General features: G+C 41.2%; 1 protein-coding gene and 1 long non-coding RNA gene across 5 annotated transcripts in view; one reads left to right on the top strand and one right to left on the bottom strand.

Moving 5' to 3' along the window:
* Positions 1-16,155, bottom strand: part of LOC118646360 — a 179,341-nt gene that overhangs the window by 140,766 nt on the left and 22,420 nt on the right. The window lies entirely within an intron of this gene.
* The window catches only part of LOC105837447, a 220,657-nt gene that overhangs the window by 129,389 nt on the left and 75,113 nt on the right, over positions 1-16,155 (top strand). The window lies entirely within an intron of this gene.

Genomic DNA, 16,155 nt, shown 5'->3' on the forward strand with positions numbered 1-16,155 from the left:
TGTTTTCTTATAGACAAAATATATCGCAGTGATAAAATAAGCACATATCCAATTTTGAACTTCAAATATCGTTAATATTTGCGTACTTTCATAAGATGAAATCGTCGATTATACGAGCGAAATTTCTCATATAAACTATTCTTATATTTATTTAGTAATGCAATCAAAAAGTATATATTTTGTGTAATACACATTTTGTAAACATAAAAGGTAGAAATTAATTACAAAAAAGTAGGTGAGGAGAGAAAGAAATAATAATCTTATTTATTTCAAATAAAATTAAAAAATTTACACTGATTTAATCTACACTTGCACCAAATGTACTGTACATTGATATTTATCATATTGTTTTTCAGTGTGTCTACATTTGTTCGTAAAATACAGTAACAAGTGATATCGTGATAAAATTTTGCAACGCAAATCTGTAGCACTGATATTGATTGAGAATATCTGAAGTACGATATCCATTTTCTCTCATTTGCAGAACATTTTAATACGTGTAAATATTAAATGTTTGCCATTGTTTCTACAATTTTCTGTAACGATTATGTAACTTAACTGGCGAATAGAAGATAATTGCACATGAAGCGCGGCAAAGAACAGTGGAAACTAAATTATTCATGGGGTTAAACAATCAGGAATAATCAGCAAATTTTGAGGCGCGCATTATCTTGCCGAGGCAGGCTACACAAACTACACTGATACTTATAGTTTGCGTGATTATCAGTTTTCCCGCGTAGCATTAAGATTAGCCATCGGTTCCTAATATGTAGGGACGGGCAGTATTATTGACCGATGAATTCAACCGCGAGAGATGGCCGCCGAAAAAAAGATAGCCATCAGGAAAGCAGAGCGCAAAGCGCCGTATGACGTCGGTCCAATTATGGTCCAGATTGCCATCACGTTTTTGAAATCGACACTTTGCGCAACGCCCCATCGCGATGGAATCTCGAACGTCCCCCGTACTCACGCGTTTTTTTTTTTTTTTTTTTATCATCCACTTTGTCGGCCCGCCGGCGTAGATAGTCAGCCCCCGATATTGAATTCTAGAGATGCGAAATGCCGCTGAAACGATTGCACCCGTCGCGGTGCGTTCTATTTCGCGTGAATATCGAGTAGCAGCTGGCGCAGCGTAGCGCGGCGAGAACACTCGACTTCTCGATCGCGAGTTATTGTCTGCTACCGACGCCTTCGAGTCTCGTCAAAAATTTCTTCGCGGTCCTCCATGCACGCACGTAATATGAGTCACGCAGCCGGGACTCGTCGACAATTGTACCGCCAGCGCGCGCGTATGTCATTCGAGATATCGGAAGGAAGAAGTGCACTTTTTTTTTTGCGCGCGCGACACCCCTCCCCCCCTCCCGCCCATCATCCCTTGTATGAATCGTTGCAGTTTAATTTACGCGGATGAACTCATTAATTTCCTTAGCTAAATCAACGAACACTATGAACAAAGTTCGTTAACAATTGCCGATATTAATGAATATTTCAGTAAAATAAACCTTGTCCAACAAAGTTGAAATCCGAAAATCTTTGTTGGTTAATTTTGTTTTGGAAATCGATTACACGTTGCCACCAGAGCCATGCTTAAATTCATTCAACGATAGTTCCAGCTAGGTTTTGTCGAAAGGACGACGAGAGGATTTATGTATCTTTAATTGTATACGCGCGAACGCAGTTTTTTTAATGAGATTTCTTCTTACTGCATTATTTTAATCACGTGTGAAGAGGAAAGATGAATGAAAATATTGTGGCGCTAGAACACATTGACATTTCAATGTTTCGCTTGTTTCGATATTTCACCCGTGGATAAATTTTATTATTGTCAATTCTGCGACACGCTCGTACCTATGCGGCGGCATGCAAAACAACATTTCGCGTTCCGCGTGTAATAATTCTCTCATAAAAAGCGATTTCGGTGTCGTAGGCGTATAAACTTGGCTCGCGTGCCCTGCATTATTAATACGCTGGATGTAACATCAACTGACAAAATCACGCGCAAAATGCAAAGTAGATATTACTCATTCCTGCGTGGCATGTAAATCCGTAAGCAATGCTGCGGAATGGCGTGCCATGGAATCGCGGCGAACGAGCGACAAAAGCGAGGGAGAGAAAGAGAGATGGGATACGATCTGCGAGAAAAAAAATGTATGAAATTCATTAACATTCACCGTAATAGATACTCGAGCGTTATCGAATTTATCATAAATGTTATTTGCCGGCTCGTAACCTCATTAAAAGAGAGTATAGAGAGGGAACGAGGAGAGAAGGAGAGAGAGAGAGAGAGATTAAATGTTCAGATTGGATTACTCATTTCCTTCTCGGTGCGCAAACGCGATGGAATATATTCTTGAGGTATAATATCTTTTGACCAGAGATTACGTAACTATGATCGATCGGCCGCGACTCCTTACCGCTTTTCGCAAAGTGGAAAAGAAGCATCGCGTGCCTTTAGGAGCCGATATTTCAAGAACAGTCTGTAATTCAGAGGCTGGTAACGGCAATGCACGTTAAATAGCATTTAAGAGCCCCCGGATATTTCTCAATCTATTCGCGCGACTTTTTTTTCCCCTCAGGCTCGCCTTCAATTCAACATCGAAGAAACCTATTCTACGTCTTTTAATACCGTGAAAAAATATTCCAGAGAGAGAGAGAGAGAGAGAACGAGGAACATGAATGTCGCGCATTCCGTCAAAGTGGAAGTGCTCTGTCGCCATGAAATATTAACGAACTCCAACACAAACCTTACTTTTTTGGTCTTTTTATATTTCGCATTTATTTTCGCGCGTATCTACATTTCTCTCTTTTTTTTTCTCCCCATAGCGTCGTACTATTTCGAGACTTGGTGGACACGCGCCGTTAAATCTTTCTGGTTTACTACACAACACGCGAGGTAGAGTCCGCGCGTGGGCGGTAAACAAAAATTGTACCATCTCGGGGAGGGGGGGGGGAGGTCGGAGATACGGAGAGAGATACTTCCACGCCGCGGGAACCGGTGAGATGAGACGCCGGTTACGTCCATAAGAATTGTGGTGTTCCACTCCAACAGACTCCGGGGCCCCGCGAAAGATATTGCAGCTCTCGCGCTGCGGGGGTTACTCTCCTGGAAACGTATATGCGGGGGAAGGGGGGTGAGCGCGAAAAATACCGCCGTGCGCAAAGACAGAAATTTATATCCGCCCGATTTTTACACAATGCCGCCGGCGATAAAGCACAGCGCGTTAGTCGTCGACCGAATAACCGGCAGGTAATCCGCCGACAATAAGCCACGCTAACAACGGCTTAAAGCATTTTCGCCGTCTCGGACGCGCATCTCGCGCAGCACGGTGGACGATCTCGTAAAAGCCATCGCCGATCGTAAGATAACATCCGTATTTGCGCGCGCGCGTAACGGATATCCCAGTGAAACCGGCACGTGCACGAAACGCAACACTTTTGATCCAGCCGTCGGCAATAATCGTATCCGGAGTTACGATAAGAGCGCGCGTTTGGTATCCGTCGTTCGGTTCCTCGCGCGCGCTTTTTTTTTTTCCTACCCTCGTATTTCGTTCCACATTTCGTCCGATATTTGTGGCGCCCGTTTTTTTTCCCCTCCCGCGAATATCGTGTTCGTCAAAGGAGGGAACGCGGATTTCACATATGGACGTACATCCCGCACATGTAACGGAACGATACAACCGAATATTGTTGGGACCGCGGACTCGGAAATAGCTTTAGTCACTTTTTGTTATTAATCTACAATGGAACGTAATGTTTTTTTTTTTTACACATTGAATTTCACGCGGTAATCTCGCCTGGCAGATTTCTGAAAATATTTAAAATCGAACATTTTTTTTTATACGCGATTTCGATGCAAAATACCTTTTTTTTCCCCCCTGAAGAGCTATCTCTCGCAAATATCCCAATATTTCTCGGGATAGCGATGCAGACGCATAACACTCTTTTATGATATATTACATACGTTCGACTTCGACATATCTCAACTTCCATCTCGTCCGTATCTACCTCGCAATGCGTTTTCGATCTTTGATCGTGCCAACCAACAAAATATATTCGTCAGTTCGCCACACCTTCCGCCCGTCCGCGATCGAAAGCTGTAAAAGAATATTGCCAGGGCTCGCGCTCGTTCTGTAAATCTCGTTTCCAAGCAGTGCGCGCCGGCCAAAGGGATATTTACAATCACGGTAGCTCCCCCCCCCCCCCCGTGGATGTAGCACACGTCGCAATTGATTCCGCACTAAATGCCGGCGCAGTCCGCAGTTCCGGTTAGAGACTTTTCGCGCGCACGTCCATCTCCTTTCGTTATCCGGCTGCCGGATAACGCGCGCAAGACCAACGCAATGCCGACATTAATCCACGTCTGACCTATCGGGAACGCGAAATCCAACGAGCGTACAGCATCCGAGGGTCTTACCGGGTCTTCACCGTGCGCAAACATCGGTATATCATACCTGGCAGCTCACTACGTCATGCAGAAACTGAGATGTCTCGTACTGAAAACTTGAGATTCCAAGCCGTACGCGTTACATCAATCGATATCACACAGCCTTCAGTTTTACGGCTGATTATTCGGGCATTCGTAAAATTTACGCGATATATTTCGACACATATATATTAGCGTGCGCGCGCGCGCGCTTGTCAATATATATTTTTTGATAAACCATATGGCAGAGCAATGATTAAATATACACGTCGAATTAGTGCATGGAATTTCGTCACGCGAAATAACTCTATGTGCGTCGGTTGGTTTATGTTATACAAGAATAACATTGCAGTTGTTACACCGCGTTCGTTATGTTAATCCCAAAATATTGGTGTTGCTATCAGTAATATACGAAGATCGACTAATTACACGGAAACATTGGGGTACATATTGAATATTTCATAACGGTTTCATATCGATGGGCTATTGATATTGGTTCTTACGATTCTTCGATATAAAAATGAATACTTAGCCGATACTTATAAATACATGGAATAATTTAACGTTAGAGCCTCGCGTTGTTATCTTAAAAATGTAATTACAATATTTTATACGCATAAAATTGCATCAGTAATTAATTTGAAGGTTAGCTGAAATATTTATCATATTGTTATATATAAAGAAAGGTTGTTAATACCAACATACTACTTTATTTTTAGATGTATTTTTTAAGCAAAAAGTAAAACATTTCAAACATAATAATAAATACAAACTATACGCTGGGAAAAAATGTCAAAATATGAAGAATTAAATATTTCTGATAATATTTTTTTATTAATTGATTTCTAAGAAATAATTCAATTGATAAGACAAATGAGATATTCTACGGAAAAGTACATTTCATTAGAAAAAAGTTATGAATATTTGAACTATGTATTTTTACTTTTTTAATTATCTAAGTATTTATATCACGTTTTTATCAATATTGATTAAGTGCAATGATTAATTTCCCAGAAATAAGAAGTATCGTTTTAGGAGTTCTTGTTGGTATTGGCGGCTTTTCTCCGTTACTGCGAATATATTGCATTTATCGGGCAGTATCAGAAGGATGAAAGAAGTAACGACAGGCATAAGGATCGCTAACGCATTCAAGCGATTTACGATGAGCTCTAAAGGGGATTAAAAAGGATTAAATGAGACGGTTAGATCCCAGTGAAATCGCCTTAAAACTCATAAGTGACAGCTGTAATACTTAACGGTGTAAAGGGGTAATGCACGAGAGTAGCCGAGGCGGTAATCAATAGATCCCAGATCACGAGACCGCGTTCTGGGATACACCCACACACACACACACACACATACACACACATATACACACACACATAAATATATATAAAAAAGCAGGAACATCTGCCGCGGACATTACAGCAACGAGCTGGACTCGTCAACGCGATTCTCATCGTCGTTTTGTCGCGTGCACCGGAGAATAATCGGGTTCGGTACCGCGCGTGCGAAACGTCCTCCATTTGGTATATTTTATTTTTATTTGACGACAAATGTGCATGTGCATGTGTGTGTGTGTGTGTGTGTGTATAGAATTGTCAGACTCCTTTCGTCTTGTCGTCGCTCTACCAAACGAGAGTCGAATATTTATTTTTATAATGTAATAAAAGAGCGTGCTCGGAGTTATACACCGAACTGCCTCGTAAATCGATGATCATGGCATGAAGAAGGTAGGATAGGATCGAAAGGAGGAAAGGAGGTGGAATATTCTAGAGAGAAGAGGGAACGTCGTATTTGGCGAATTCCCCGTGTCACGGTGTATTATGCAGGCGTCGTAAAAATACTGTGCCGGCGAAATAAGCGCGACTAGGCGGCACACATCCTTAAAAGTCAAGACGCGCGGAGTAACGTGAATCGCGAGCGCGTGCAAAAGGCAGGGAAGAAGTGGGTAGAGGGGCCCTCCTTCCGCGATCGGAAGTGCAATGCCTTTAAGGGTGGACGAGAGGTCGACCGGATTATCGATTAAACGACAGGATGTCGTCCCCGTATGTATACCACGTGTGTGTACGGCGACGTTACCAATGGCGTTCAGCCGGAGAATAAATATTGAGCAACCGCATCGAGAGCGCGACTCGCCTTTCGTCTCCCCATCGTCCTCCATCCACCTTCTTTCGTTCGACTCTTTCTTTTTTTTTCTTTTTTTTTTAGTGCGTTAACCCTTTCGTATCATCGCGACGCGAACGGCTCTTCTCTTAACTTACGATACGAAACTTACCGGGCAAACATTTTAAAGTCACTCGAGCACGATGACGTGAATTATTTAGCGTGACACGTGAAGTGAAGATACACAGGGAATAAACGAATTGCCCGCAATCGCGATGTGGAATTGCAATTTATGGAAATTTCAGATCCGTCCCTTAAGATAAGAGAAGTCTCGGGGCCGCGCCGCTTCGAATCGGGGAAGTACGACGCGAGGACCGTGAAATCAGGTTCTCTATATCGGGAAGTACATTTCACCGGTCGTCGATCGCTGGCAATTTAATTATACTTTCGTTAATATCGGGAAAAAGAGTTTCGCTACTGCGCCACGAGACAATAGATTTCCTTTTTATTTCTTTCGTGTTTCGTTTGCCGCATCGCGAACTATTGCAAGACTTTATGTCACGTCTTTGTTGTGCGCTCGTACGATGCATCTTCCTCAATAGGAAAAAAAGTGGTCGTTATTGAAGAAAGCGCAGTGCCCGCCCGATTCATTGACCTCAGGATCTTCAGGAGGGAAGTAAGTAGAAGAACATTTACCGCGGTTCTCAACTGAGCGAAGATCCTTTACGTTCCGTTTCCAGCTCCCCTGGTATTATCTTAGCATAAGTGGGTTGGATCGCGAAAAACGAGTTTTTAACCTTGTTTTGCCGTTTTTTGTGTGTACACAAATTTTCATATTACCAATGTTCGAGCTGTTTGCGTTGTAAATGCTTTTAAGAAAATTACATTTCATTTGTAGGAAGTTTGTATAGCTGTTTTTATACCTTTACCAGTCGCGCTTATCTGTCATAAAAATATTATTCCATATTCTGGTGAAGCCCGTGTTTTACGCAATCGTTTGATTTTACTGTTTATTATCGCTGCAACGTTTAAATATTATTATAAATTCCATTACACCAGCGTTATATAAAAGCTGAATTTCATCGAATACCTTTTTTTTTTTTAAATAAAACATTTGCGATGAATTCCCCTGTGCGTTATAAAAAAAACAGCGCGTTCGACAAATTTAATATTAAAAAAAGGGGGGGGGGAACTGCGATTAACCGTTTCTAACGATAATTACACATCTGACCTCTGAAAAACCTATAAAAACGAAAGATGCATTAGCTCTCTTACTTTGCTCCTCTTTACGGCGTTAATCCTGACTTTTCCAATTATATTGTGACGCATTGTCCTCTCGATGGTATGACTCAAGCCGCGGTGAGAACCCGAGCAAACGGAGAAGATAAACGACTCGATGTACCATAAAAGAATCGACAGCGGCGCGGTCGATGCCGAAAGCCCGAGAGAGAATCGTGGGAGGGAATGAGGTAAAGAAGTGGAAAGGAAAGAAGGTGGAAGGGTGAAGAGAACAGAAACAGAGAGTAGGCGATTCCGAACCGTGCATCGTGAGTTGCATCGAAGCGCAAGTCCGAAGTCGATACTTACTCGCATCGATTTCGCGCCGGCTTATCTCGTCGATAACGGAATCCAGACCTACACCGGCACCCACCGCACTTTCCGTACTTTTACCGTGTTCGCATGGCACGCGCGCGAACGAACGAGGGGAGAGACGAAAAAAAAAGAAAAAAAAATACCGTGACCCAGTGCGCCATATGTGTGCGCGCAGTTGGTGAAACGTTTCGCCGTTCCATGGAAATTGCGAGATTGAGCGACAGGCAGATTCTACGTCGTTGACGAGTGACACTGGTTTTGATCGATCACTATGCCGCCCAATCGGCGCAACAGGCAATTAATAATTCATCGCTTTTTCTACAGATACGGATATCGCTCGTTGCTCCGCCCGGCGACAGAGTTACCGCTATTATATAAAATGCAACTAAATGCATCACACTTGTAAATCTATTTTTGTAATACTGTTACTATTAAAACAATTATATATATATATATTATGCTTTTTAAAATGATTGTTATAATATTGAAATAAGTATATTTTGATGAAATTTAAGATCAAATTCTTTAAAGAAAATTTTGATATTTTTGTCTATACATATATGAGGTAACTATTATAAAACTAATATCAATTTGTTGCTGTATACTCACGTTTTTTTTATTTACAAATTAGATAAAAGATTATAAGAAAATTGATCTATTCCGCGTTAACAAAAAAATGTGTCAACCACCACCATAATAATTTTATTTTTTGTCACGATTGCAAAAATACTGATTGCTCGAACTTTGGCTAATTAAATTTATTATGTTATGATGATATTTGAACAAATATATTCCGAATAAAAATGTTTGAAAAAATTTAGCGCAATTGTAGCGAAATAGATGGGATTCGGACGAGGCGGAAATGGTTGCGGGGCATGTAAGATGATTTTATTTGAGAGTCTCTGATCCGTATAAAAGAGCTCGACTCTTCTAGCGGGCACTGACCTGCATAGACAGGACATGGTCCGGTCTTCTTATCAATTGTGTCATTATAAAGTTAACGATCTTGCTCGTAACAGCGGTCGATCCGTTTTGAGAGACTCCATAATCTTACAGGGCCTTTGTCCGAGCGTACTCGCTTGTGACGTTCGATTTCCCGAGGGCCGGAAGTCACTATTGCCATTCAAAGACCTCCCCCCTCTCTCGCGTCGGGTGCGGTGCTCCAAGGTGTAATCAATTTTAAATCGTCCGTAATCAGTGGCGCCCTTCACGAAGTTAAAGTTTGCCTCTATTCGCGCGGCGGAGTCCGAGTTTCTCGAAGAAAACCCTTCGCGACTTTTCAAATAACGGTGTTGCAAGTAAATGCGGTCTTTATTCGTTACTGTTACTGCTGTCGTTACTGTTACACGAAATTTCACGAAATACTTAAAATCCTTTTAGCATTTCCTTGATGCGATTAAACCGTTGCTCTCTCCTCCCCCCCCCCCCGACTCCCGGCGATGTCAGTTGTGCAAAATATTACGCCATTCGTTTAATGGGATAAAATTGACTTTGCCATAACATTTACCGAAATGCAACCGTGGTGTAGATCGAGAGTGAAATCGTGAACGGCGAGGGAAGTCGATTCGATTGTAGACGCCAAGATCTTTCCCGGGATTTGCAAAATCTTTCTCGAAGATTGCAACCGTAGTCACGTCGCTTTACAATAACAGGCTTTGCAAAAATGGAAACTCGAGTTTCCGCGGTTGCCAGCACGAGAGACGCAATCTTGCCTGTGCAAAGGCAAAGCAAACTGTTTTCGAAGCTAAATGGCACGACCCAAGGATCCGGAATAGATCTGTTTCGCAAATTCTAACAGTTAACTCGAACAGTTTGCCCTCCATGCCTCTCCAATCAGCATCAATGCGGCGATAATTGCTCGACAATTTTGTTAACAACGAACACCGAACTTTTCGAATCAAGTGTCGATTTTATCGCTTTACTCTCCAGAGAGTTCGATTTCAATCGTCTCTCGAAAGTAAGAGAATCTCCACTAATCGAGATGGGCGATATTGAATCTTCGCGGATATCTGCTTGTAATAATCAGCCATATATAGATGAGCCATCTTAAGCGAAGAATAGAGTTTTTCATCGGATATAAATCCCGCTGATCTTGATATGATTATTACCCTCGGTGATTCTTAACTCGATCGAGTCAGGATTTTCCGTGGAGCTTCTTTCAAAATAATTATTATTCACTGTGGACTTTACAAAGTAAAGTGCATAAGGGGCTAATGACCACGTAGCATCTTTTTAAAAAGGTTTTCCATTTATTTTGTAAAAATGACAAAAGGGTCAAGATATTCGTCAACAGTATATAAAGAAGAGCAGAAGTTAAAAGGCTAGAGGATAAAATATCAAAAGAAGGGGGCACCATTAATATTGTATGAAGAGAGAGATTATTCAGCTCTAGCCTCTTAATATTAATAAACATCTCTCCTGTCTTCGCTCTTTATCCCTTTGTCCTTTAGGTTGTCTTCTCCCGTTTTTTTTTCTTTATCCTTTAAACTTTATCCTTTATTCCTTAACGAACTTTCGACACGCGTTGCGCCGCGTTGATCTGCCTGGAAAATCCGAGAATAAAGAACTAGCTGGCAGCGAATTTCATTTTCCCCCGAGTTTCTCGTTTCTCCGCCTGCAGCATGCGGAGCCTTGCACTTGGGAATTTCAACAATCTGCCTGCGCGTCTTCCGGAGCGCCGCGGATGGTGTCTATTTGACGGCCGCGTTTTCGCCGTGTATCCGTAAATTACATTTTGCGATGGTGCCGCGCGCGATTATGCGCATGCTGTCCGACTTGGTTACAAAGGCATATTCGGCCACTGCTATGTCGCACTTGCGGGGAATCGAGTACGCGCGACGACAAAGCGTCGTCGTGTCGCGCGTCGCCTTGCTTACGTCTGCCCGCGTGCCTCCTGCTCGCCCAGGACACATGTCAACGGTAACATTCCGTGGATTCACGCGACGGATGAATACACCATGTCATTCGTCTCCCTTCGTGAGAAGCGTCGAAACTGTTCCACGGCATGGTCGGGAGATTTCCACCCTACCTACTCGAATCCTACGCGAACTCGTCGGGATTTTCGCTTTTCATGCCTTCACACGCGGCTGCCGAGAAGAGAGGCGCATCGATCTTGAAAACTCATAATACGAGAGAGAGAGAGAGAATTTATGCTCGGAGAGGAGGAGTCACTTTGATCGACTTGACGAGCGAGATACGAATCTTTAATCCGAATTTACGATTCGCCTAGCAACTGATGGAAGTCTGACATGGTAGTGTCCATGTTAAGTCGAGAGTTTTCCTTGGTTCTCATAACGCCAGGAGCACGGTGAAGAGAAGCGCTCCGGTGCTAAGAGGACCAAAGTACTTGGATACTTATTTTGCATGCTGGAACTTGCCATGTAAAATAAAGAAGTTGCCTCAACTTGTTGATAGGCATCAGCTATCTAACTTGCTTAAAGCACCGTCTGTCAATCAGTCAGACTTTATCCGTACGTTTTTTATTTACTTTAAATCTTTATAAAGAAGATTCAGAGCATCAATAAAGTAATAGTTTCAATTATCAGTTGTTTAAGGTTCAAATATTTTTCATTAATTTGTGTAAATTTGACGACCAAATATTTTTAAAAACTGTTAATGCAAACAGTAAATACAATTTTAAATGAAAATCGTTGGAGAAAGGCGACCATTATCTGATATTTATTTAGGAATTTTAACTATTAAACGTTTTAGTCCCCAAACGGACTTTACGAGATAGGATAATGAAATTCGCTTGGAATTCGTGCATTATCCTTTCATTAACGTATACATATTTCCGTCATATTATTCGAGATTTCCATATCGTCGCTCTCTTTAGACCATGGCAATGGTACTAAGTTGTGTATTTTGCAAGAGCACGTATCCACCAATATATTCCGTCGAATTAAATATTTAAGCGACCAGAGTGCTGAATGTCTGAGCGCCGCATCTTTTTGTGGAATAAAAATGTATAGGCTACTATAAACTTGTAGAGTATATCTTGCTATTTTAAGATTTTAGCTTGGTTCCGTCGTAAGTACACGTTAGGATCACAATGAGAAGTAAGGGGATATTGAGCAACCTTTTCCCGGTTCTCAGGGGTTCTATGCGTGTTCGTTAAACGGAACTGATAAATTCTTTCGGTATTTCTAGGACGTTGAAAAAAATTTTGTAGTTGAGAAAATGCAACGGGAACGAAAAAAACTTTACTAGAAGCTATTCAAACAAACGTTTGCACAGCTCAATCACATCGCATCATTTGTTTTGATAATTATGAATCTTAAATATCTCTTTGACGTGCCTGCTATCTGGGGATAAATGAGAAGTTCTCCGTGTGCTCGAGTCATTGATGCGTGCAGACGAGCCTCGAGAAGCGATCGCTCGTAAATAATATTTTAGTAATATTATTGACCATTAAAGAATACATTAGCGCGGCGCTTTTCTAATATAAAAGCACCTCGAGGCGCTCGTTAAGCAAATTTGCGGGGTTAACATCCGCCGATCGTGTCTCGTCTGCCGTTTTCTTTGATGTCAAATTATTTCCGTCTCTCCGGCGTGCACGTGTGAACTCTACGTGACTAATTGCAAGTGTAGCCGCGCGTGCGTGAGAATGTGTACGTATACATATTCGAAAGTCCGGAAGATTACAGAGGATTCCTGGAATTAGACGCCACCGGGGGGCCGCAGGACGACACACGGCTTGCGACGTACCGCAGTCTCTCAGCCCCCTGACTTTGCGCGCCGCATACTCAATCGCGCGAGAGCGAGAAGGTAGACGAGAGTTACGGGGGGTTACCACGCAGGAAAGTCCTCGTCCTTTTCCTCCTGGAAAGAACGCTGGAGAAAAGAAATGACAAGCGAGAGAGATCCCGCGGGGATACGCGCGAGAGATTTCCCGCATGCGCGCCGAATATTATCCGCGAATCTTATCCATCCGGGTGAGCGGTGGCGGCGCGACTACGATAAAGTGCCGCCTCGTGCCACGTGCGTTGCGCTATCTCGAACATTATGAATTTATTCATAGGTGCGTGTGCGCGAATGCGAGGCCGAGCGTTGCACGGCACGTAATATACGCTGCACGCCGCGCGCCCGACCGGCCGACACACGACGCGCGGCGAAACGCTCGCCGGGAAACGCGACCGACTGATCCACATGCGGTATCAATCACGGGGCGCATTTGCAATTGAAATTATTCCCTCGGCGCACGACTCGCATTCCTCTTCTGCGCCCCGGCAAAAACTCGAATTTCGATCGGTCATCGCGCGCCGATAAAAATTAAATAGTTCGGTGTCGACGTGGCGCGAAGCGCATTCCTCGTCGGAATGTGAAATGCGCGCGCGCGCGCGAAATTTCATCCGTTTTTCAAACGGGGGAGGAGAGCCCGCTGATATAAATAGCCGAATGCTCGTCGAATCCCCGACGTTCGCCGACGAAAATTATCAGTCGAGAAACCCCTGTACCGCCGTGATTCGAGTGCGGGGTAACCGCTTGCCGCGAACCGCTTGCGGAAGCTGCGAATTCGGCAAACGCTTTGTCTCTTTCTATGTACCCGAACGGGAAATTCTTCCCCGCGTCGCGCTTTATTCGCGGATTTATAAAGCAAACGGTGCACTCCTTCGGCAAACATCTGGCAGATTCTGGGAGATTTGGCTTCGCGAGTGTGCGCGGCGACACATGGTTTCTGTAATTTTCGTACAATTTGTCTTATTTTAGACGATTTTTGTCCCTCCCCCGCCTTCCCCGCCTGACCGGCAGAATATTTCTCCAACGTTTGGAATTTTTACGCGTAAATCAAGGAAACGAGGGTTTTTTTTTATCACATTTTCAAGTAATGATTTTTTTAAAATAGCGGATAGAGAATCTTTCAACACTGTATGCATTATTTAAGTTGTAAAAATAATTACAGTTATTAACGCATCAACTTTAAAGCAATATATCTTAACAATAAAATTTATTAATCGAAATAAGAACCATTAAAAGTCGTTTTTGTCCGCCTCAATGAGTGGCTTTTAATCGATTGTCAATTGCAGAAGGACGTCCATAACTCTCATCATCGTCAGGGTTTTCGTCTCCGTTACGAAATTTTTGGAACCAAGTTGTACGTTTATCGAGCTGTACTTTCGTTAACGGTTGCCTGGCCAAATGATTGATTGATATTGCGGGTAATTTCCGCTTTACGTCTTATTTTGAACGTATACAATAAAATTGCTTTAATTTACCTTTTTTCATCTCTAATTTGAATATTTGAAATAAACAGAAATTAACAGTGAAAACAAACCAACTGATTTAGTATAAATCAATGTATCAAATTTCATCATTTTTTTAATGGTATATTATATGAACATGCACAGAAAAAAATAATATTAAATATACAAATTAAAACCAACGTACTCAATTTCATTATCAATGTTTCATATATAAACAAGAAATTATATTTTTGCTTGCATATGAAACAATGATAATCTTGTTCATATATAATTTCATTTTTTAAAAGAATTGGATAAGCTTAAATTTCAACAAAGTATATTATTTTTATTTTTATATTATAATAATTATAAAGAGAGCACAATATTACTTTTGTATCTTGTGTTAAAGAATTTTAATTTTTAAAGATATTGTTATCTTCTATTATAGATATTTTTTCTCTTAATTTATGCAAATTATTATTGAATAATATATAGACATTTTTTAAAAGAAAACTATACAAAATTATTCATAGCAGTAGTAAGCAAGTTATATCTATCTAACGCTAGGTAATCTTATTTCAATATTTAACATTTGAAAATAAAGGTAACAAAAATTTTTTTTGTAGTTTAATAAAAATTTATTTCTAAATAAATATCAAAATTGACAATGACAAAAATCGCAATTATTTTTACAGCAACTTAATAATACGTAGTCTGTGGTGGTGCATTAAAAAAATATGTTACTCTTGAATATGTTATCGCACAATGAAATTATTTAATTTTAATTAAAGCTCTGAAAATATAACAATTAACTCTATACACTATTTACTCGGAGTTGATTGTAATACATGGAATCTTCTTGCAGTAACGACGTAATTTATATTAAATTCATCTATTTCACTGCTCTAAGAGCTTTCAAAGTAACATAAAAGCAGAATTTTACTTTTGTACATTTTTTCTTTATTATACCATAATTTACGAAAAATGAAAAACATAGATACAGGAGGTAAACAAAATAATGTGAACAATAGAATAAAAATTAATATTACATTAACAATCTATAAGTATAAAGAAGAGAAATGGATAAATAAGAAAGGAAATTTGCCTTGCCAAATATTGTTTCATAAGTTTTTTTTTTATAACTAATTTCATATGATAATCTGCTCCGGTTTTTTCTACGGATTTTTCTTTCTTGATCCGCGGCACTCGTTTTTCCGCCAAGTTATGAATATATCATGAATAATATTTGTCGCGGATTTATAACAGTGAATAGTCTAAACAAATATATCTATTGATATATCTATTGAATAGCTGTTCAGTGACTTTTCTTCATATTTCATTGATCTCCCGGAAATACGTAGTATGATGGACACTAATTAGATCAGCGAAACACTTTATTCGACATAAATAATGGACATACGAGCAGCGAAAATGCTTCAGGAGAATATGAATTATTTATTTCCGCGCACTTATAAAGATGTTATCTGTGGGAGAACTGAAAATGTAAAATATCAAACGGCGAAATTGCATTCGATTATTCGACGGTGATTATAGCGCCGGGCGGTTCTTCGGATCTCGACAGTTTCCACTTCGGTGAAAACACCGCCGAGGGTCCTGTTGAAACGAAAAACGCGTTCGGAAGGAATATCTACTTATCGTTTAACTGGAACGGGGAGATCTGCGGCCGACAGTGACGAATTTCGTCGTCGAATATTAATCCCCTTCGACTTATCGGCGCGCGGCTATTTTCCGCACCGGGGGCCTGGCGGTCTCTCGTTACCTCTGAAATATCGATACCAGACGCACGCGGCCGCCCGCTGTAATCGAGGTTTTTCCGTAAGGAAGCGGATT

The sequence above is a fragment of the Monomorium pharaonis genome, chromosome 1 (genome assembly GCF_013373865.1).
Source record: "Monomorium pharaonis isolate MP-MQ-018 chromosome 1, ASM1337386v2, whole genome shotgun sequence".
Classification (NCBI taxonomy): Eukaryota; Metazoa; Arthropoda; class Insecta; order Hymenoptera; family Formicidae; genus Monomorium; species Monomorium pharaonis.